The following is a 24,148-nucleotide window of genomic DNA, read 5'->3' as shown; positions in this document are numbered from 1 at the left end:
AACGAGTTGGCCAGTGGGTTCAAACACATTTAAGGCATGTCTGGGCATACAATCATATTTAAGCAGCAGGAAATATCCGTGCAAAACGTGGCATTGTACACAAAGTGGGTGAATTTTCTGTGCCCATTAGGCATAGGCGTGTTGTAGTCTGAACATACAGCTGTATGCAAACGTTTGGGCACCCCTGATAATTTTCATCATTTTCCTTTACAAATCATTGGTTATGTGGATCAGAAATTTCAGTTAAATATATCATATAGCAGACAAACACAGTGATATTTGAGAAGTGAAATGAAGTTTATAGGATTTACAGAAAGTGTGCAATAATTCTTTAAACAAAATTAGGCAGGTGCATAAATTTGGGCACCCCAACAGAAATAACAGCCTCTAAATGCTTCCTATCGGTTCCAATGATAGTCTGGATTCTGGTTGAAGGTATTTTGGACCATTCTTCTTTACAGAACATCTCAGGTTTCTTGGTTTCTGAGCACAAACAGCCCACTTAAAATCACACCACAGATTTTCAATAATATTCAGATCTGGGGACTGAGATGGCCATTCCAGAACATTGTACTTGTTCCTCTGCATGAATGCCTTAGTAGATTTTGAGCAGTGTTTAGGGTCGTCTTGTTGAAAGATCCAGCCCCGGTGCAACTTCAAATTTGTCACTGATTCATGAACACTGTTCTCAAGAATCTGCTGATATTGACTGGAATCCATGTGACCCTCAACTTTAACAAGATTCCCAGTACCTGCACTGGCCACACAGCCCCACAGCATGATGGAACCACCTCCAAATTTTACTGTAGGTAGCAAGTATTTTTCTTGGAATGCTGTGTTCTTTTTCAGCCATGCATACCACCCCTTGTTATGTCCAAATAACTAAATTTTAGTCCACAGCAGTTTTCAGTCCACAGCACCTTCTTACAAAATGAAGCTGGCTTGTCCAGATGTTAGGCCTGGGCGATTTGGCCTAAAATAAAATCTCACAGACATGACACAAAACTAAAGTAATTTCAAATGGCAACTTTCTGGCTTTAAGAAACACTATAAGAAATCAGGAAAACAAAAATTGTGGCAGTCAGTAACGGTTACTTTTTAGATCAAGCAGAGGGAAAAAAAAATATGGAATCACTCAATTCTGAGGAATACATTATGGAATCATAAAAAACAAAAGAATGCTCCAACATATCACTAGTATTTTGTTGCACCACCTCTGGCTTTTATAACAGCTTGCAGTCTCTGAGGCATGGACTTAATGAGTGACAAACAGTACTCTTCATCAATCTGGCTCCAACTTTCTCTGATTGCTGTTGCCAGATCAGCTTTGCAGGTTGGAGCCTTGTCATGGACCATTTCCTTCAACTTCCACCAAAGATTTTCAATTGGATTAAGATCCGGACTATTTGCAGGCCATGACATTGACCCTATGTGTCTTTTTGCAAGGAATGTTTTCAGTTTTTGCTCTATGGCAAGATGCATTATCATCTTGAAAAATGATTTCATCATCCCCAAACATCCTTTCAATTGATGGGATAAGAAAAGTGTCCAAAATATCAACATAAACTTGTGCATTTATTGATGATGTAATGACAGCCATCTCCCCAGTGCCTTTACCTGACATGCAGCCCCATATCATCAATGACTGTGGAAATTTACATGTTCTCTTCAGGCAGTCATCTTTATAAATCTCATAGGAATGGCACCAAACAAAAGTTCCAGCATCATCACCTTGCCCAATGCAGATTCGAGATTCATCACTGAATATGACTTTCATCCAGTCATCCACAGTCCATGATTGCTTTTCCTTAGGCCATTGTAACCTTGTTTTTTCTGTTTAGGTGTTAATGATGGCTTTCGTTTAGCTTTTCTGTATGTAAATCCCATTTCCTTTAGGCGGTTTCTTACAGTTCGGTCACAGACGTTGACTACAGTTTCCTCCCATTCGTTCCTCATTTGTTTTGTTGTGCATTTTCGATTTTTGAGACATATTGCTTTAAGTTTTCTGTCTTGACGCTTTGATGTCTTCCTTGGTCTACCAGTATGTTTGCCTTTAACAACCTTCCCATGTTGTTTGTATTTGGTCCACAGTTTAGACACAGCTGACTGTGAACAACCAACATCTTTTGCAACATTGTGTGATGATTTACCCTCTTTTAAGAGTTTGATAATCCTCTCCTTTGTTTCAATTGACATCTCTCATGTTGGAGCCATGATTCATGTCAGTCCACTTGGTGCAACAGCTCTCCAAGGTGTGATCACTCCTTTTTAGATGCAGACTAATGAGCAGATCTGATTTGATGCAGGTGTTAGTTTTGGGGATGAAAATGTACAGGGTGATTCCATAATTTTTTCCTCAGAATTGAGTGAGTCCATATTTTTTTCCCTCTGCTTGGTCTTAAAAAAGTAACCGTTACTGACTGCCACAATTTTTTTTCTTGATTTCTTATAGTGTTTCTTAAAGCCAGAAAGTTTCCATTTGAAATGACTTTAGTTTTGTGTCTTGTCTGTGATCTGCTTTTTTTCTACAAAATTAAACAACTGAATGAACATCCTCCGAGGCCGGTGATTCCATAATTTTTGCCAGGGGTTGTAGAGTTTCAGCAGTAACCCAATCTACCACGTCGTAGTTGTTCGAAACTATGGAAAATACACTGAACAAAAATATAAACACAACACTTTTGTTTTTGCTCCCATTTTTCATGAGCTGAACTCAAAGATCTAAAACATTTTCTATATGTGCATAAAAGACCTACTTCTCTCAAATATTGTTCACAAATGTGTCTAAATCTGCATTAGTGAGCACTTCTCCTTTGTGAGATAATCCATGCTAATGCTGTCTAATCATGCTGATTAGACAGCATGACTATTGCACAGGTGTGCCTTAGGCTGGCCACAATAAAAGGCCACTCTGAAATGTGCAGTTTACCTTTATGGCAGGAGATCAGGGGGGATCAGAAAACCAGTCAGTTGTGATCATCTGGTGTGACCACCATTTGCCTCACGCAGTGCAACACTTCTCCTTCGCATAGAGTTGATCAACAGCCAGATGCCATCGAATGTGAGCATTTGCCTACTCAAGTCAGTTAAGACAACAAACTGCAGTCAGGTTGAGACCCTGATGAGGACGAGCATGCAGATGAGCTTCCCTGAGACATATTCTGACAGTTTGTGAAGAAATTCTTTGGTTCTGCAAACTGATTATTGTAGCAGCTGTCCAGGTAGCTGATCTCAGACAATCTTGGAGATGAACATGCTGGATGTGTACATCCTGGGCTGGGATGGTTACACGTGGTCTGTGGTTGTGAGGCTTCTTGGATGTACTACCAAATTCTCTGAAATGCCTTTAAAGACGGCTTATGGTAGAGAAATGAACATTCAGTTCATGGGCAATAGCTCTGGTGGACATTCCTGCAGTCAGCATGCCAAATGAACACTCCCTCAAAACTTGCGATATCTGTGGCATTGTGCTGTGTGAAAAAACTGAACATTTCAGAGTAGCCTTTTATTGTGGCCAGCCTAAGGCACTCCTGTGCAATAATCATGCTGTCTAAACAACACCATGATGTGCCACACCTGAGGTGGGATGGATTATCTCAACAAAGAAGTGCTCACTAACACAGATTCAGACAGATTTGTGAACAATATTTGAGAGAAATAGGTCTTCTGTGTATATACGAGGTCTGTCAATAAAGTATAGGTCCTTTTTATTTTTTTCAAAAACTATATGGATTTCATTCATATGTTTTTACGTCAGACATGCTTGAACCCTCGTGCGCATGCGTGAGTTTTTCCACGCCTGTCGGTGACGTCATTCGCCTGTGAGCACTCCTTGTGGGAGGAGTCGTCCAGCCCCTCGTCGGAATTCCTTTGTCTGAGAAGTTGCTGAGAGACTGGCGCTTTGTTTGATCAAAATTTTTTCTAAACCTGTGAGACACATCGAAGTGGACACGGTTCAAAAAATTAAGCTGGTTTTCAGTGAAAATTTTAACGGCTGATGAGAGATTTTGAGGTGAAACTGTCGCTTTAAGGACTTTTCACGGTGCGAGACGTCGCGCAGCGCTCTCAGGCGCCGTCGTCAGCCTGTTTCAAGCTGAAAGCCTCCACATTTCAGGCTCTATTGATCCAGGGCGTCGTGAGAGAACAGAGAAGTTTCAGAAGAAGTCGGTTTCAGCATTTTATCCGGATTTTCCACTGTTAAAGGAGATTGTTTTAATGAAAGACGTGCGGACGGGTCCGCGCTTCGGGACGCAGCCGGCGCGGTGCGGTGGCACAGGAAAAACACCTCCGTGTTGATAACCATTTGTAAAATCCAGGCGGCTTTTGATGGCTTTCAGTGGAGTGAGTATATGAGAAATTGTTTAACAGCTGGACATGTTCCAACTTGTCCTTAAGGCTTCCAACAGAGATGTTTTTCCTGTGGTGGAGCGTCGCGGCGGCTGCGAAAAAATTTTCGAAAATCTTTAACTACAGCTTTAAGGACCCCTTTAAGGACGGTCAGTGCACCGCACTCCGAGCTGCGACGTCGCAGCACAAACCACTGGATAATTTCTAAGCTGATGGCTCTGTGGATACGAGACCGTCGTGTGCTCTTTCTCTGGTTATCACAAGAGCTGGACATCAGCCATTTTCTGGCAGATTTCACTTTTAACAAGAGATTTTGTCATGGAAAGCCGCGCGGAGGCTTCGCGCGTCATGACCGATTCGCTGATGAAGCGAGACAAAGGAACACCTCCGTTTCGAGTGTTAGAGGACAAGTTGGGACGTGCCTATCTCGGCTTTCAATGCTTACCAGTCCAGTAAGTATCAGTGAAATTGTATCTCGTATACAGTATATTAGACAGGGAGGAACACCATGAATACTTGATATCATATCCACGGGTGTCACTGACTTCTCTGCATTATCCTCAACGTGGTGTAAATGCAACACTGGTACGTCCACTAAGAAGAAACCTCGACCATATGTTGAAGCGTTGCTCTAACACGGGGAGAATTTTGCTGGGTGATGCAAGACCTATAATGCAATTTGGAGATTGAGGGGACTCATCTGCATCTGGCTGCCAGAACTATTAATCAGATCCTTTTTTCCATCCATCTCCTCACATTCACTGGCAGAAACAAATAAGGCACAGGCCTAAATGAAGCATCAAGAAGAAGGGGCTGGAGGCAAACAGGATTAGAGCATTACAGATCAAGGAGGAAACTCTTCATGTAAATTGCTCAGTAGGATAAGTGTCACAGATTAATCAGTACGCTTTTTCAATGGATGAGCAAGGACACAGAGTACCTGAAGCTATTAATGTGTGTACATGACATATTTTGAATTTTCTCTCATGCTCATGTTAAGTATAAAAAGATGTTTTGAAAGATACTTGTTTGTTCTTTTCTATTTTATTGTTGTTCTTTGCCTTGTGGCTACTCCTGTTTTTGTTCAGGGTTGCCACAGCTGATCCAGTACAGATCTACAGTACATTGGGATTTGGCACACGTTTTCCACCAGATACTCTTTCTGAGTCCAACTCCAGTTTTAGCTGGAGGGACACACACAGCCCCGGGTATTCCAAAGAGGTCTCCCATCTAAGTACTAGACAAAACCCCCTCTGCCTAGCTTCTGAGAACTGACAGGATCAGGCTCACACAGAGCAGACTGGCTTCATTATCTATTTTGTACATCAGATTAGATTAGACAGAACTTAATTAAGAAGCACACAGAGTATCAAAAGTAGAAGCAAGCAATTTGCAAAATGTAAATACAAATATAAATACCAGAAATGCTGCTCGCTACTGGCTTACTGGCTACTATTGTTCCTCTCCTTCCAGTCCCCTGTCTTCCTGCTACTCCTCCTCCCCCTGAGTGAGAAGTCATTATTTGCTGAGCTGATAATTGTGTAAGGCTTGCACAGCAAAGATGTAAATGAGCGAGTGAGTCCATTCTAGCCGATGTAAGCAATAACTCAAAAACAATAAATTTTATCATCTTGTAACTCACCAAATTAAAAAAAACAAACAAATAATGAGGATGAAGTCATTACATGTTGGTTGACTCTGATGCATCAGATCTATCAGGCCTATGTAAAACCCCAAAGACATGTCTGCCCACCTGGTGAATGACAGGTCCATGGTGGATGAAATATGCAAAACTACAAACAGCTGTGGTTGAAACCATATTTTCCACGAGTCACACCTTTCTTCGGAATTATCAGCACTATAATTTAGGGTTTTGTGCATTGTTGTAGGATAGTTTTTATTTTATTTTGTGCATTCTTGGAAAAGCCCTATATAAACAGTTATAATAATAAAAAACATTATTTTCCAGTATACATGGCACAGTGGAATATAAGTCACAGGACCTCCCAAACTAGTAAAAAAAAAAAAAAAAAAAAAAAAGACAACTGATACTAGGGAAAATACAGTAATATGTCTGTCACTGCACTCCTCCCACTGGCTTTCATGGAAGCCTCAACTAATGCATTTAGCTCACAACTGAAGGGAGAATCATGATGCTGACTAGCTTACTACATGGACAAATACAAGAAGAAATATACAACAAAACAGTAATGTAAACCCAGAAATAAAGAGTGGATAGAATGTGTGGCTAGAGATGATACCAAAACCTTTTATCAGCACTGAAAACTAGTGATGGAAAACTCAAAATGCTCTTCAAAAATATTTCAAACCTTTGCAACGCAACATTTCAGAACACTGTTCAGGAGTTTGTGTCAAAAGGACAATCCATGCTATTCTAAATATCCCTCATTACATGGAAGATAGGGCCCAGGGTGTTTTGAGATTTAGCAGATGCATCATCTACAATGTGTGCTGTTTTTGTTTGTGAAGAGATTAATTATTTTCAAGTTAATTTGAAAGGGTGAAGTGAAGCACAATTTTACAATCGACATCTTCAGTGTTTTATTACAGACACAGCTACTTTATTGTCATTATAACCAGTTCAATGAAAGGTAAGGTGCAGCCTTTCAGTGCAAATATTAATCTGAGTAAACCACAATCAGACTTGTAAGGTCCGGAGAAGAAAAATAAACATAAAATTTAACCGAATGAAAGAGGTATGTTCAGAGTGCAAATTAAAAAAGAAATAAAATTATAAGAGAAAAAAAAGAGATCGCATATAAAAAGAGAAAAGTATGTACAAAACTGTGAATCTTTCAGTGGCAGTGGAAATGGCATATAAACAAATATTGCCCTCATTTCAAGTGCAGCACGTGACATGGCTATTTGGTTCCATGGTGGCATTCAAAGCTCTAACAGCAGTTGGGCAGAAACTGTTTTTCTGTCTATTTGTACTTGTTTTAATGACCCTGTGCCATCGGCCTGATGGCAGTAGCTCAAACAGAGAGTGGCCAGGGTGGGATGAGTCCTTCAGGATGGTGTTGGCTCTCCTGAGACACCAAGAGCCATGAAGACCCCCCAGTGTATGTAGAGGGCAACCAGTGATCTCTGATATTTTGTTAACCCTCTGGAACTCTTTCCTGTTTGCCACCGTGTAGATGGCAAACCACGTACAGAGGCAGTATGTGAGGATGCTCTCCATGGTACAGCGGTAAAAAGACACAAGCGATCTCTGATTTATGTTATTTTTCCTGAGGATTCTCAGAAAGTGCTGTTGCTGTGCCTTCTTGACCAAGTGTGTGGACTCCCAGGAAATGGAAATGGAAGTCCCTGACCCTTTCCACACAGGTCCCACCAATGATAATGGGCTGAATGTCTGTTTTGTTTCTCCAAAAGTCTATGATTAGCTCCTTGGCTTTGGATGTGTTCAGGAGCAGGTTATTTTCTCTACACAACACCATCAGCTGTTTCACCTCATCCCAGTAGGGGGACTCATCTCCTCCCAGCCTACCACTGTTGTGTCATCCGCATACTTAATGAAGGTGTTGCTGGTGTGGATACGGGTGCAGTCAGAGGTGTAGAAGGTGAAGAGCAGTGGGCTCAGCACGCAGCCTTGAGGGTAACTGGTGCAGAGTGTGAGAGCTGTAGATACGAGGTCTGTGAGAAAAGTAACGGACCTTTTTATTTTTTTCAAAAACTATATGGATTTGATTCATTGTCGTCCTGTGTTCTTGTTTGTCTGTGTGTTTACTGTTCTCTGTGCTGATAAGAGTTTTTTCCCCATTGTTGTGGCTTCTCGAAGGCAGCGACCTTGAGGGTTTTTTCTCTTCCTTACCTTGTGTGTGCTTTTTTATGTGTTTATGTACCAGGCCAGAGAGAGAAAACTGACCAACCTTTAGTCAAAAAGTGATTAATGACCCTGTCAGCCAATCAGAATCGACTACGTCACTAAGCCCCGCCCCCTTATGACGTCACAGCCAATCAGAATCGATGATGTCACTATGTCCCGCCCCTAAGCCCCGCCCCTAACCCCTCCCTAATCCCGCCCCATATGACGTCACATCCAATCAGAATCGATGACGTCACTATGCCCCACCCCTAAGCCCCGCCTCCGAGCACCCGCCCCTTATGACGTCACATCCAATCAGAGTCGATGACGTCAGTATGTCCCGCCCCTAAGCCCCGCCCTGGCTCCTCCCCTGGTCCCGCCCCTGGCTCCTCCCCTAGCCCCACCCCCAAGCTCCTCCCCTAACCCCGCCCCAAGCACCGCCTCCAAGCCCCACCTCCCCTCCCACCCGGGTCTAATATTTTAATGTCATTTTATTTCATGAATTAAAGAATGATTAAAAATACCTAGATCTTTTTAATGTATTAAAGAATTAACTAATTCTGAAATAATTAAACATAAATCAGTGTCTATTATTTAATACCCCTTTAATATTTTTAATTCTTAAATTAAAGCGCCTCCTTTTATGGTTTTTAATGCCTCAATTAAAGAAGGAATAAAAAATACCGTATCTTACGCATAATTATGGGAGGTTTTCTTCAATTTAGTGATTAAACACGAACATTTTAATACGCCTTTAATATTTCTTAATTCTTGAATTATCGCGTTTCCTTTTCTGTTTTTTTAATTTGTAAATTAAAGAAGGGAAACAAATAGCCGTCTCTCTCGGGTGTAAGCCTTTGCAGCAAGACGGTCAAATACCCACGCATAGAGCCGCTCGCGGAAACATGACCCCACGGCTGTAATACCTGTTGCAGACGCTAGCTGTGTCTGTGTGTGCGTGCGTGCGTGTGTGCTTGCGTGTGTGCTCGCGTGTGTGTGCGTGTGGCAGGACACCCGCTGAGCGGAGATGCTGCCCCGAGGTGATGAACCCGGACAATTAACAAAGCTCCTTCTCACTCACGCCAGATGCAGTTTCTATTAAGATATTACCCAGTCGATCAGGGACTGCGGGACACCCGCTGATCGGAGATGCCGCCCCGAGGTGATGAAGGCGGAAAAAAACAAAGTTTCTTCTCCGTCACTCCCGGCAGGGTGGCTGGGTGTCAGGCCAGATGGTATTTTTAGAGCAAAAGGTGCCAGTAAGTGTTTTTCACAAAAAACCTCGTTTGAAAAACAATTTACCCTTTTCAACATTATAGGAAAGAACACAGGCCGTATAAGGTTTAGAATATGTGCTTTATTACATTCATTAAAGTCACACACAGAGAAAAAGTATACGTTCATGTTTATTAAACACAGCATACGCGAAGGAAAACATTAAGAAAAAGTACTTGTTCCAGTTACCTGAAGAAAAAAGCAATTGTTCATGTTTATTAAACACAGCATACGTTAAGAAAAAAGTATTTGGTCCACTTACATGAAGAAAAAAGCATATACATTCATGTTTATTAAACACAGCATACATTAAGAAAAAAGGTATTTGGTCCAGTTACCTGAAGAAAAAAGTATACGTTCATGTTTATTAAACACAACATACATGAAGGAAAACATTAAGAAAAAGTACTTGTTCCAGTTACCTGAAGAAAAAAGCATATGTTCATGGTTATTAAACACAAATTTGGTCCACTTACATGAAGAAAAAAGCATACGTCCATGTTTATTAAAGGGTAACCATCAGGCTGTCGCGGTAAATTAGCTGATAGATGATTATTATGTCTCCAGCTGCGTATAATAAACTCAAGTCTGCTCAAAGCCACTTTTTTAAGGCAACAAGTTCGCATATTTTTTTTGTAAAGTCAACTTATTATATTTTACACATTTTGGGATTCAAACATCAAATCCTTATCTCAACACTTCACAGTAACGTTCACATGCCAACGGCTTGGATGTTAAGTCCTAAATCTAAACATGTTCTTTGCTCACTTGTATCGCTGCAAGTTCCTGCTTTACCACCTCATTCTGACCAAGAAACATCTGAAGTGGGTCAAAAAAATAACTGAAACTGTTCTTGAAAGCAGCTTTCTCCTGGTTAGTTTTTAATACACCCTGAAGACATCAAGATTCTCCGATCACATTTCTTGGGAGACTTTCCAAAAGGGAGACATCTATTGTTTTAATATGAAAATCAGCCGTCAGCATTTTATGTCAAGTGTTCCCTGAAAATCACAGATAACTGAATGACGGAGAACTGAAGCAACAACTTTGAAGTTTCAAATGAAACAGGGTTCATCAGCATTTTCTGGTTTATCAGAATCTGAATCAGAACAGCTTTTAATGGCCAAGTATCCACAGAATACATGGAATTTGACTTTGGTTTGAGCCGCACTCTCTCTGTACACTGTAAATGCATGCTAACATACAAACGAATTAAGTTAACCAGACTCAGTTTTCAAGCTGTAGCTTCAAGAAAATTAAGTTGACCTGAATATGATGAATGAACAAAACTATTTTGAGAATTAAGCCGTCACTTGCTGGATGCTCACAGTAAATACATTACTGTAATTTAATTTTTTCAGTACAGCAAAATAAACAAGTTACTGTAATCTAGATTTAATTTTTTCAGTACAGCAAAATAAACAAGTTACTGTAATCTAGATTTTAAGTTTATTTGAGTACTGCACACTCGCAATAATTAAGGTAATCAAATCTGCTTCAAGACAACATAAATTACTTTGTAAGGGAGCAAGTTTGCATTTTTAGTAAAGTCATCTTATTATTTTTTACAGTGTAAGGCATGTAGAAATACCCTAAACAGCGAATAATCCGCAGTAAAAATTGTACAACGTGTTTTTAAAAACCGCTTGTAATTATGAAGAAACTAGTTTAGCTAACAACTGCTACAGAAAGGTGAACATTTATTAAAATGAATCTGAAATACACGAGTTGACCAACATCAGGAGGGTAAGAGTTCTAATGTTAAAACTCACTGTTGTTACTCCGCTGTTTTATGATTTGTAAAAAGCTGCACCAGGCACTTGAAAGTTGCACATTTCTGACCAATTCTGTCAAAAAACATTAACAGCCTGTGAGCCGACACACTGCTGTCAGTGTGACAAGAGGAAAGTGTGTCATGTAGAATCTGTGCATTTGTTCAGAGCGTATAATTATAAATCTCAAGTCGTTTTAACGTGGATAAAGATTTAAATGCGGTTGTTTTGCAGAAGTTCCACTGAAAACACACAGAAGCTGTCATTTTTACAATTCACACGCCGTATCTTTGATAGAAACAGTCGGTGGTCATTTATTGAGAAATCTAACTGGCGGAGGGTTTTACGCTTTAAACGCTTATTTGGTTGTGAAAAGCTCCACAAAAACTTATACTTTTCGAGCTGATGCTGACTGTTTGCATACATTTTTGGCTGAGTGGGGAAACGTCTGACATTATATAGCCAATATGTTTTTTCTTACTTTATGGCCCTTTAAAAACTTTAGTCATATTACTAAATCATTGTTTTTCTTTTTTTCTTAACTCATGAAGGCGACTCTCTCTCTCCGGCTCCCCGTGTCGTCTAATAACCCTCTGGGCTTCATTTGTCGGCCTGAATTCTTCTTCTTTTTCTCGTTAAACCAGAATAAACTTTTTATGCATCGCAATTATTCTCTCTCAAAAACATTCATTAATACCAGTCCAAAATATCCTCGAACCTCCGGGCATCTTGCAGGAGCAACGGTCACGTCTCGCCACAAACTGAAAGAAAAGATGCGACTTATTAAATATTTAGCCTACACTTTTAAAAAAAAAACGTCATGATGTGATTTTTTTCTTCTTACCGTGTAACACAAGTCCGTCCCCGCGGCGCCCTGTTGACGGTTCGACAGACCTCCGTCGGTTATAACACACCAGCTCCGCGTTATTAACCTGTATTTTTAATATAAATGAGATTTCAGAGGGTTACTACATCTCTGTTGCTGTGTCTGGGGAAAAAAAACTTGATTAAACAGCGTTAAATAAACTCCTAACAGAATATCCACAAACTGTAACACAGACCATACTTATTAATTAAATATTTACACTTTAAAAAGTTATGAGCCGATTTTCTTACGTCATAAAGGAGAGTCTGTCCCTGGCGCGTCGTGTCGTCTAAATGATCCTCTGGGGTTAATTTGTCAGGCCGAATTCTTCTGCTCCATCAGAATAAACTTTTCTCACCGTGGGGCTCTATATCTAACAAAAAACATAATTTAAAAAATGTTTTTACCGCCGAGGATATTTTTTTAAAAAAACAGAAGCATTTCTATCAAAAGATTACTTAAATCACTTGCCGTGAAAGACTTTCGCACTCTGAAGAAAAAGAAAACTTCATTCCGAGAGAATGAACGTCTGCTCCGGTCAGCGGCTGGAATGAAGGAAAAACACTGCAGCAGGAGGCGGGACAGAAAACTGGTCCAGCCTCCGGATTTAGCCTGACACCTCGGACCGAGGGACACAGCAGGACCTCATAAAAATATTGCTTCAAACCGGACCTGTGATGCTGGCCCGGTTTGTCAAAAGAGGTGCGACCTTTTGCGCTAAACACCCCAAATACACAGACACACACTTTTAAGACGCAAATATCCCCAGACCCGCGCGTGTAGTGGTTCCATAGTATGAACAAAAGTGGATGGATAGCAAAGTCATGACGGATAATACAGAAATAGTGGACCTTTTAATAGTTGCACTAAAAGAATAAAACGCTACTTACAGGAGAATTAGTTTTCCCAGCTTCAGCCTGTCTTATTCCAGACATGTCAGAAACCGCATGAACAAAACATCTACATATCTTTAACACCAAAGAGATTTAAATATATCCGTACATACATATGTACATACTTATATTTTTTCCCATTTCTATTCCCATGTTTCCTTTTTGTGAATATTTACAAATAAAATAAAGGTCACTGCGTGTATTAAATATATATCAGCGCCACCGGGGCGTCGTACCAAGATGTGCTGTCTTTATACCCCGAAAATACTATCGCAAACGATGATCCGGTTTCTGATTTTCTGAAAAGATATCGTAATTGCCTTAAGAAAAGGGGCAATACCTCCTGTATCCAGCTACAAGGACCTTCGCACTTTTAAATGCTGTGACAGCTTGTGTTAACCTTTGATCCTAATTTTTTTTATTTTTTTTTTATGTTTTTTCACGTGAAAATGTAACCCCTGTCTTAGGACAACCTCCCGATCATACCTTTTAAAGTTTTATCACATTTGCACGCTTTAAAACATTGTTATTAAGTACAGTGTTGTGAAGGTGTCGTAGCACGGACCCACAACAGGGGGCGCAAATGAACGGACAATGAGTAAGCCAAAAGGTAACAATTTAATGTTGTGATATTACACAACGAAACGTGTCTTAATGTTCACAGTCAATAAACACCAGGTGACGTGTGGGCAGGCTCGAAGATAGAAGACGCCCGACGAGAGAGAAGCCGCGTCCCACACGGCTTCCACCACCAACGGCCTGAAGAACACCGGAGCCGCCAAGTCCCGAGTCCCCAGGTGGTCTCTGTCTTCGGCTGTCGACCCTGGTACTGCTGGCAGAAAACAGAAAGATGATGTGTGAGTGTGAGTCCGCACACTCAGTGATTAACAGTCCAGACACCGTTAGGAGGAAGCACCTCCACCTCCAAAATCACACACACTCGTGCAGCTCCTGATCAATCACTTATCTGGGACGGGGTGCGAGGTGAAGCCGTCACTGTCACGCCAATCCTCCAGACAAGGAAAGCACCAGGAATAACGGCTGCAACAGAAGTTCAGATTATTACACACAAAGTGTCTGTCAGCAGAGAAATTACCTTAGTACTGGTAGTCGATTTCTCGGCGGGGAGGTGGAGTTGCAGTCCGGCTTATATGGTGGTGTAGATGAGTGACAGCTGGAGTAATGAGTGACAGCTGTCACCTCCTCTGGGTCTGGCGCCCTCTTGTGCTTGGAGCCCGCACTCCAAGCAGGGCACCCTCTGGTGGTGGTGGGCCAGCAGTACCTCCTCTTCAGCGGCCCACACAACAGGACCCCCCCCTCAACGGGCGCCTCCTGGCGCCCGACCAGGCTTGTCCGGGTGTCGGCTGTAGAAATCGGCCAGGAGGGCCGGGTCCAGGATGAAGCTCCTCTTCACCCAGGAGCGTTGCTCGGGTCCATACCCCTCCCAGTCCACCAGATATTGGAACCCCCGGCCCTTACGACGGACGTCCAGGAGCCTGCGGACCGTCCAAGCAGGCTCCCCGTCAATGAGCCGGGCAGGAGGCGGCGTAGGGCCAGGTGCACAGAGGGGCGAGGTGTGGTGTGGTTTGATACGGGACACGTGGAAAACAGGGTGGATCCGCAGTGAAGCTGGGAGTCGGAGCTTCACTGCGGCCGGGTTGATGATCTTGAGGATGGGGAATGGGCCGATGTATCTGTCCTTTAATTTGGGTGAGTCCACACAGAGGGGGATGTCCTTTGTTGACAGCCACACCTCCTGCCCGGGCTGGTATGTGGGGGCCGGGGAACGTCGGCGGTCCGCATGGGTTTTGGCCCTCGTCCGGGCCTTTAATAGGGCAGAGCGGGCGGTCCGCCACACCCGGCGGCACCTCCTGAGGTGGGCCTGGACCGAGGGCACACCGACCTCTCCCTCCACCAGCGGGAACAATGGGGGCTGGAACCCCAAACATGCCTCAAAAGGGGAGAGGCCGGTAGCAGACGAGATTTGGCTGTTATGGGCATACTCGATCCAGGCCAGATGGTGACTCCAGGCCGCCGGGTGCGCGGAGGTGACGCAGCGAAGGGCCTGTTCCAACTCCTGGTTAGCCCGCTCTGCCTGGCCGTTGGTCTGGGGGTGGTACCCGGACGAGAGACTCACGGTGGCCCCCAGCTCCTTACAGAAACTCTTCCACACCTGTGAAGAGAACTGGGGACCACGATCTGAAACGATGTCCGATGGTATCCCATGCAGCCGCATGACGTGGTGGACCAGGAGGTCCGCCGTCTCCTGGGCCGTCGGGAGCTTCGGGAGGGCCACGAAGTGGGCCGCCTTGGAGAACCGGTCCACTATTGTGAGAATAACGGTGTTGCCCTGGGACGGCGGGAGGCCCGTGATGAAGTCCAGGCCGATGTGAGACCAGGGACGATGAGGCACTGGCAGGGGTTGGAGGAGTCCCGTCGTCCTCCGATGGTCTGCCTTGCCCCTGGCGCAGATGGTACAGGCCTGGACGTAGTCCCGGACGTCGGTTTCCAGGGACGCCCACCAGAAGCGCTGCTGGACTACTGCCACGGTCCTACGCACTCCGGGATGACAGGAGAGCTTGGACCCGTGACAGAAGTCCAATACGGCAGCTCTTGCCTCTGGTGGGACGTACAGTCTGTTCTTGGGGCCAGTCCCCGGGTCCGGGCTCGTTGTCAGGGCCTCCCGGACGGTCTTCTCCACGTCCCAGGTGAGGGTGGCCACGACAGTGGACTCGGGGCTGATGGTCTCGGTGGGGTTCGACAGCCCCGCTTTGGCTTCTTCTTCGTGCACCCGGGACAATGCATCTGGTTTTTGGTTCTTGGTCCCGGGGCGATACGTGATCTGGAAGTCAAAGCGCCCGAAGAACAGAGACCAGCGGGCTTGCCTGGGGTTCAGCCGCTTGGCGGTCCGGATGTACTCCAGGTTCCGATGGTCCGTGAAAACCGTGAAGGGCAACGATGCCCCCTCCAGCAGGTGTCTCCACTCTTCAAGAGCCTCCTTCACCGCAAGAAGTTCCCGATTGCCGACGTCATAGTTCCGTTCAGCTGGGGTCAACCTGCGGGAATAAAAGGCACAAGGATGGAGGACTTTATCAGCCTCCACGCTCTGGGACAGCACGGCTCCTATCCCTGAGTCAGAGGCGTCCACTTCTACTATGTACTGGCGATCAGGATCAGGCTGCACCAGAACTGGTGCAGTCGAGAACCGGCGTTTCAACTCCTGGAACGCGGCTTCGCACCGATCCGACCAGGCGAAGGGGACCTTGGTGGAGGTCAGGGCAGTCAGGGGGCTAACTACCTGACTGTAACCTTTAATGAACCTCCTGTAGAAATTTGCAAAGCCTAGGAACTGCTGTAGTTTCCTGCGGCTTATCGGTTGGGGCCAATCTCTCACCGCCGCAACCTTAGCCGGATCAGGGGCGACGGAGTTGGAGGAGATGATGAACCCCAGGAAGGACAAAGAAGTGCAGTGGAACTCGCACTTCTCGCCCTTCACAAACAGCCGGTTCTCCAACAACCGCTGTAGGACCTGACGTACATGCTGGACATGGGTCTCAGGGTCCGGGGAAAAGATGAGTATATCGTCCAGATATACGAAGACGAACCGATGCAGGAAGTCCCGCAAGACGTCATTTACCAAAGCTTGGAACGTCGCGGGGGCGTTAGTGAGGCCGAACGGCATGACCAGGTACTCAAAATGACCTAACGGGGTGTTGAATGCCGTCTTCCATTCGTCTCCCTTCCGGACCCGAACCAGGTGGTACGCGTTTCTAAGATCCAATTTTGTGAAAATTTGGGCTCCATGCAGGGGCGTGAACACTGAATCCAACAGAGGTAACGGGTATCGGTTGCGAACCGTGATCTCGTTCAGCCCTCGGTAATCAATGCATGGACGGAGTCCGCCGTCTTTCTTGCCCACAAAAAAGAAACCAGCACCCATTGGGGAGGTGGAGTTCCGGATCAGCCCGGCAGCTAAGGAGTCCCGGATGTAGGTCTCCATTGATTCGCGTTCCGGACGTGAGAGGTTGTACAACCTACTGGACGGGTACTCAGCGCCCGGGACCAAATCGATGGCACAATCATACGGTCGGTGCGGGGGAAGAGTGAGTGCCAGATCTTTGCTGAAAACGTCAGCAAGATCGTGGTACTCCTTTGGCACCGCCGATAGATTGGGGGGAACTTTGGCCTCCTCATTAGCCGTAGTGCCGGGAGGAACCGAGGATCCTAAGCACTCCCGGTGGCAGGTTTCGCTCCACTGCGTCACAACCCCAGACGGCCAATCAATCCGGGGATTGTGCTTCACCATCCATGGAAAGCCCAAAATCACTCGGGAGGTAGAAGGTGTTACATGGAACACTATCTCCTCCCTGTGATTCCCAGACACAACCAAAGTCACTGGTTGTGTCTGATGTGTGATTAATGGGAGCAGGGTGCCATCTAGTGCTCGCACCTGCAATGGTGCCGGCAGAGCCACCAGAGGGAGCCCTACTTCCTTTACCCATCTGCTGTCCAGCAGATTCCCTTCAGACCCTGTGTCTATCAGTGCTGGGGCATGAAGGGTTAAATCCCCACAAAGGATTGTTACCGGGATTCGTGCAGATTTGCGGGGTTTTCCCGCGTGCATGTTATGACCCACCCTTAGCCCAGTTTCTAAGGACGGGCGTTGTAGTTTGACCGTTTTAGGGCAGTCCTTCTGCATGTGCTCGCAAGAGCCGCAGACAAAACACTCCCCGCGGGCCAGCCTCCTTTGTCTGATTTTTGATCTTAATTTGGCCCTGCTCGTGTCCCTAGCCTCCTCAGCAGGGGGAGCCGTAGCCACACGGAGCTCTCTGGCAGTGAAGCGTGGGGACGACGTCACCTTGTCGGAACCGGAAGGGGGAGGGACGGCTCGTGCCCGGTCACGCCCCCCGGCCTGCTCCCGACGATGCTCATTTAAACGGTTGTCTAAACGTATAACCAAATCGATCAACCCGTCAAATTCCCGCGGTTCATCCTTGGCCAGTAGGTGCTCCTTAAGGACCGGGGACAGTCCATTTACAAAGGCGGCGCGGAGCGCAACGTTATTCCAGCCGGACCTCGCTGCCGCGATGCGGAAGTCGACTGCATACTCGGCTGCGCTACAGCGCCCCTGTCTCATCGACAGCAGCACGTTCGAAGCGGTCTCGCCTCTGTTGGGATGATCAAACACTTGTTTGAATTCCCGTACGAACCCAGTATAAGACGTTAGGAGCCGTGAATTCTGCTCCCAAAGCGCCGTAGCCCATGCGCGTGCCTTTCCTCGAAGCAAATTAATAACATAAGCCACCCGGCTGGCGTCTGATGCGTACATGACGGGGCGCTGTGAAAAGACGAGCGAACACTGCATGAGGAAGTCTGCGCACGTCTCAACACAGCCCCCGTACGGTTCCGGAGGGCTTATGTATGCTTCAGGGGACGGTGGGGGGGTTCGTTGAACGACCAGTGGAACGTTTGATACGGGCCCAGGACCAGCCAGAGGAGTGGCTGCAGCAGCGCCCTGATCGCGCGCTTCCACCCTGGCGGTGAGAGCCTCCACCCTCCGATTAAGGAGGACACTCTGCTCGGTCACAAACACTAACCGGGCCTTGAAGGCGGTTAAGATCTGCTGCAGCTCACTCAACCCGCCTCCCGCTGACGCCTGCGCTCCTGGCTCTTCCATTGGCCGTTCAAGCTGGAGTTGACGCCCCTCGGAGTCCATGACGATGGCCGAGAAATCCTGTTGTGAAGGTGTCGTAGCACGGACCCACAACAGGGGGCGCAAATGAACGGACAATGAGTAAGCCAAAAGGTAACAATTTAATGTTGTGATATTACACAACGAAACGTGTCTTAATGTTCACAGTCAATAAACACCAGGTGACGTGTGGGCAGGCTCGAAGATAGAAGACGCCCGACGAGAGAGAAGCCGCATCCCACACGGCTTCCACCACCAACGGCCTGAAGAACACCGGAGCCGCCAAGTCCCGAGTCCCCAGGTGGCCTCTGTCTTCGGCTGTCGACCCTGGTACTGCTGGCAGAAAACAGAAAGATGATGTGTGAGTGTGAGTCCGCACACTCAGTGATTAACAGTCCAGACACCGTTAGGAGGAAGCACCTCCACCTCCAAAATCACACACACTCGTGCAGCTCCTGATCAATCACTTATCTGGGACGGGGTGCGAGGTGAAGCCGTCACTGTCACGCCAATCCTCCAGACAAGGAAAGCACCAGGAATAACGGCTGCAACAGAAGTTCAGATTATTACACACAAAGTGTCTGTCAGCAGAGAAATTACCTTAGTACTGGTAGTCGATTTCTCGGCGGGGAGGTGGAGTTGCAGTCCGGCTTATATGGTGGTGTAGATGAGTGACAGCTGGAGTAATGAGTGACAGCTGTCACCTCCTCTGGGTCTGGCGCCCTCTTGTGCTTGGAGCCCGCACTCCAAGCAGGGCGCCCTCTGGTGGTGGTGGGCCAGCAGTACCTCCTCTTCAGCGGCCCACACAACATAGAGAAAGAAGTGTTAATCTTTGATCCTAATTTTTTTATGTTTTTTTTCACCTGAAAATGGGTTGGATGTGTGAGAGCGGCCTTCCGATCATACCTTTAAAGTTTTATCGCGTTTGGATAATTTAAAACGTCGTTATTAAGCGCAGAAAGAAGCGTTGACCTTTGACCTTGAATTTTTTATGCGCGTTTTTTTGTGAAAAAATGCTTCGGGTGTGTTGAGAATGCTCTCCCGATCATACCTTTAAAGTTTTACCGCGTTTGGACGCGTTTAAAAATTGTCACGGCTCGTGTTAATCTTTGATCCTAAAATTTTTTAATGTTTTTTTTTTGCCTGAAAACGGACCGGATGTGTTGAGAGCGGCCTCCCAATCATACCTTTAAAGTTTTATCGCGTATGCAGGCGTTTAAATATTCTCCCTCACATAAAACATGTTCAAGCTAAAATATCTAAAAATATTTCTAGTACCCTCAACAAAGCAAAAATATTTATTGAATTACAAAGCTCTACATATTTTATATCATTCACTTGTTTCGCCATATCTGAATTACTGCGTGGAAGTTTGAGGCAACATTTACAAACCCTCACTTCAACCATTACCTTTATGATACCTTGTCAGTATTCACGACAGCCGATTAAACAGTGTCTTTACTATAACCTTGATTAGCAATTTTAATGTGTATTCTTTATTCTATACAACGTATAGCCTATTGAAATGATGTAGTTAACTAAGGTGCAGCAATACAAATTCTATGGAAAAGAAGAGACTTACATGATTAATTATAACATTTATTAAAATAAGGGATTACTTTCATCAATCAGCAACTCCGTCACTACATAAACGGAAAGTTCACCCCTTAAAAGTCAAAATTTAAACACTGCTGACAAGACGAGCGGGAGTAGAGCGTTCTTAGTCACCTATATGAAATTCCACTCAAGATCCATCAGGTTCTTGAGCAGTGTGGCTACCTGGGGATTCACCGTGGTCGAATTTTTTTTGAACAAGTCTACCTGTCCTTTTGGAAGTGGTCATGCCGCGGCAGGTCTTTGTCACCCTTTCAGGTTTGATCCCAATGTATCACCTGAAAAAACGGTAGTCCGAGATCGGAGGTTGGACATAAATAAAATCTCCAATATAGAGCACGGTTGGGTGATAAAATCAGAACTATGTTTAACCAGATACATTGATGAGATGGCTATTGGCGCATTCCAAACATATGGACATACAGGATTGTTGCTAAACAATCACTAGTAATTTGGACAGGATCTTCAGCATCTTCTTTGTCTTTCAGCCGTTCCCGTTAGGGGTGGCCACAGCAGATCATTCGTTTCCTTCTCACCCTGTCCTCTGTATCTTCCTCTGTCACACCAACCACCCGCATGTCCTCCCTCAGCACATCCATGAACCTCCTCTCTGGCCTCCCTCGTTTCCTCCTGCCTGGTGGCTCCATCCTCAGCATCCTTCTCCCTATGGGTCCCTCCTCTGCACGTCCAAACCATCACAATCTCGCCTCTCTGACTCTGTCTCCAAACCGTGCACCTGAGCCGTCCCTCTGATATGTTCATTCCTAATCTTGTCACTCCAGAAGAGCGTTGTTGTTTATAGAAGAAGTGAACCTTCTATCGTTAATTTCATTTCAATTTATGTCATTACAGCACCACGATAGAGTTGACCATACAATTTAATGTCAAAATGACTGCTGTGAATAGGTCAATTGGAGAAGAAGAGGCTTACTTTTGAATGAAATCAAGTGTGCTGGCAGCCTCCTCTTGGTACTGTAGTACACTGAAATTACAGCGTTACAGTTACACGCTCTGTCCCATCTGAAATATGAAATTGGAGTTATTTCAGAAAGCATCTTGAAAATATCTCTAATCGGGTTAACATTCATGCTTTGCTGGGATGACTATAACTTCGGCTCATCTGATGCGAATGTGCGAATTCACCAAATACCAAGCAGTATTAGATCATGGGCAGGGTGAGGGTCTTCTCGATGTCAGCCTATGGAAGATGACTATAGGGTACAGAAAATATATACATGTTGTGAGAATATTATTCAATGCAATAAAAATTTAAGAAAGAAGAGGAACAAACTTATGTCTGCAAGAAGGACAAGCCCATCCGTGGGCTCTCTGAAATAGACCATCAGCAGCCGGACCACATGGAGTGTCACCTTAGCATCCTGCGAGAACCATCTGAACATCTTTGTCGGCAGTTTTGCTCGAAAGTATTCCACAATAGCTCTTCATATTCTTCCACGGTGAGTTCCAGGAGACGCAGTACATGAAGGTTTGTGAGAAGCTCAAAACGAGAATAGGTGCCCCTCTTTTGGCTGAATTTTGACTTTTAAGGGGTGAACTTTCCGTTTATGTAGTGACGGAGTTGCTGATTGATGAAAGTAATCCCTTATTTTAATAAATGTTATAATTAATCATGTAAGTCTCTTCTTTTCCATAGAATTTGTATTGCTGCACCTTAGTTAACTACATCATTTCAATAGGCTATACGTTGTATAGAATAAAGAATACACATTAAAATTGCTAATCAAGGTTATAGTAAAGACACTGTTTAATCGGCTGTCGTGAATACTGACAAGGTATCATAAAGGTAATGGTTGAAGTGAGGGTTTGTAAATGTTGCCTCAAACTTCCACGCAGTAATTCAGATATGGCGAAACAAGTGAATGATATAAAATATGTAGAGCTTTGTAATTCAATAAATATTTTTGCTTTGTTGAGGGTACTAGAAATATTTTTAGATATTTTAGCTTGAACATGTTTTATGTGAGGGAGAATATTTAAACGCCTGCATACGCGATAAAACTTTAAAGGTATGATCGGGAGGCCGCTCTCAACACATCCGGTCCGTTTTCAGGCAAAAAAAAACATTAAAAAATTTTAGGATCAAAGATTAACACGAGCCGTGACAATTTTTAAACGCGTCCAAACGCGGTAAAACTTTAAAGGTATGATCGGGAGAGCATTCTCAACACACCCGAAGCATTTTTTCACAAAAAAACGCGCATAAAAAATTCAAGGTCAAAGGTCAACGCTTCTTTCTGCGCTTAATAACGACGTTTTAAATTATCCAAACGCGATAAAACTTTAAAGGTATGATCGGAAGGCCGCTCTCACACATCCAACCCATTTTCAGGTGAAAAAAAACATAAAAAAATTAGGATCAACGATTAACACTTCTTTCTGTACTTAATAACAATGTTTTAAAGCGTGCAAACGTGATAAAACTTTAAAAGGTATGATCGGGAGGTTGTCCTAAGACAGGGGTTACATTTTCACGTGAAAAAACATAAAAAAAAAAAAAAAAAAAAAATAGGATCAAAGGTTAACACAAGCTGTCACAGCATTTAAAAGTGCGAAGGTCCTTGTAGCTGGATACAGGAGGTATTGCCCCTTTTCTTAAGGCAATTACGATATCTTTTCAGAAAATCAGAAACCGGATCATCGTTTGCGATAGTATTTTCGGGGTATAAAGACAGCACATCTTGGTACGACGCCCCGGTGGCGCTGATATATATTTAATACACGCAGTGACCTTTATTTTATTTGTAAATATTCACAAAAAGGAAACATGGGAATAGAAATGGGAAAAAATATAAGTATGTACATATGTATGTACGGATATATTTAAATCTCTTTGGTGTTAAAGATATGTAGATGTTTTGTTCATGCGGTTTCTGACATGTCTGGAATAAGACAGGCTGAAGCTGGGAAAACTAATTCTCCTGTAAGTAGCGTTTTATTCTTTTAGTGCAACTATTAAAAGGTCCACTATTTCTGTATTATCCGTCATGACTTTGCTATCCATCCACTTTTGTTCATACTATGGAACCACTACACGCGCGGGTCTGGGGATATTTGCGTCTTAAAAGTGTGTGTCTGTGTGTGTGTATTTGGGGTGTTTAGCACAAAAGGTCGCACCTCTTTTGACAAACCGGGCCAGCGTCACAGGTCCGGTTTGAAGCAATATTTTTATGAGGTCCTGCTGTGTCCCTCGGTCCGAGGTGTCAGGCTAAATCCGGAGGCTGGACCAGTTTTCTGTCCCGCCTCCTGCTGCAGTGTTTTTCCTTCATTCCAGCCGCTGACCGGAGCAGACGTTCATTCTCTCGGAATGAAGTTTTCTTTTTCTTCAGAGTGCGAAAGTCTTTCACGGCAAGTGATTTAAGTAATCTTTTGATAGAAATGCTTCTGTTTTTTTAAAAAAAGATCCTCGGCGGTAAAAACATTTTTTAAATGATGTTTTTTGTTAGATATAGAGCCCCACGGTGAGAAAAGTTTATTCTGATGGAAGAATTCGGCCTGACAAATTAACCCCAGAGGATCATTTAGACGACACGACGCGCCAGGGACAGACTCTCCTTTATGACGTAAGAAAATCGGCTCATAACTTTTTAAAGTGTAAATATTTAATTAATAAGTATGGTCTGTGTTACAGTTTGTGGATATTCTGTTAGGAGTTTATTTAACGCTGTTTAATCAAGTTTTTTTTCCCCAGACACAGCAACAGAGATGTAGTAACCCTCTGAAATCTCATTTATATTAAAAATACAGGTTAATAACGCGGAGCTGGTGTGTTATAACCGACGGAGGTCTGTCGAACCGTCAACAGGGCGCCGCGGGGACGGACTCGAGAGAGAATAATTGCGA

The 24,148-nt window shown here is 44.4% G+C and overlaps 1 protein-coding gene across 1 annotated transcript in view; it reads right to left on the bottom strand.

The window, feature by feature from the left end:
* impact (impact RWD domain protein) overlaps positions 1-24,148 on the bottom strand; it is a 96,848-nt gene that overhangs the window by 20,436 nt on the left and 52,264 nt on the right. The window lies entirely within an intron of this gene.

This window comes from Thalassophryne amazonica, chromosome 10 (assembly GCF_902500255.1).
Source record: "Thalassophryne amazonica chromosome 10, fThaAma1.1, whole genome shotgun sequence".
In the NCBI taxonomy this organism is placed as follows: Eukaryota; Metazoa; Chordata; class Actinopteri; order Batrachoidiformes; family Batrachoididae; genus Thalassophryne; species Thalassophryne amazonica.
The sequence above is the reverse complement of the archived record's forward strand: the minus strand, read 5'-3'. Positions and strand labels throughout refer to the sequence as shown.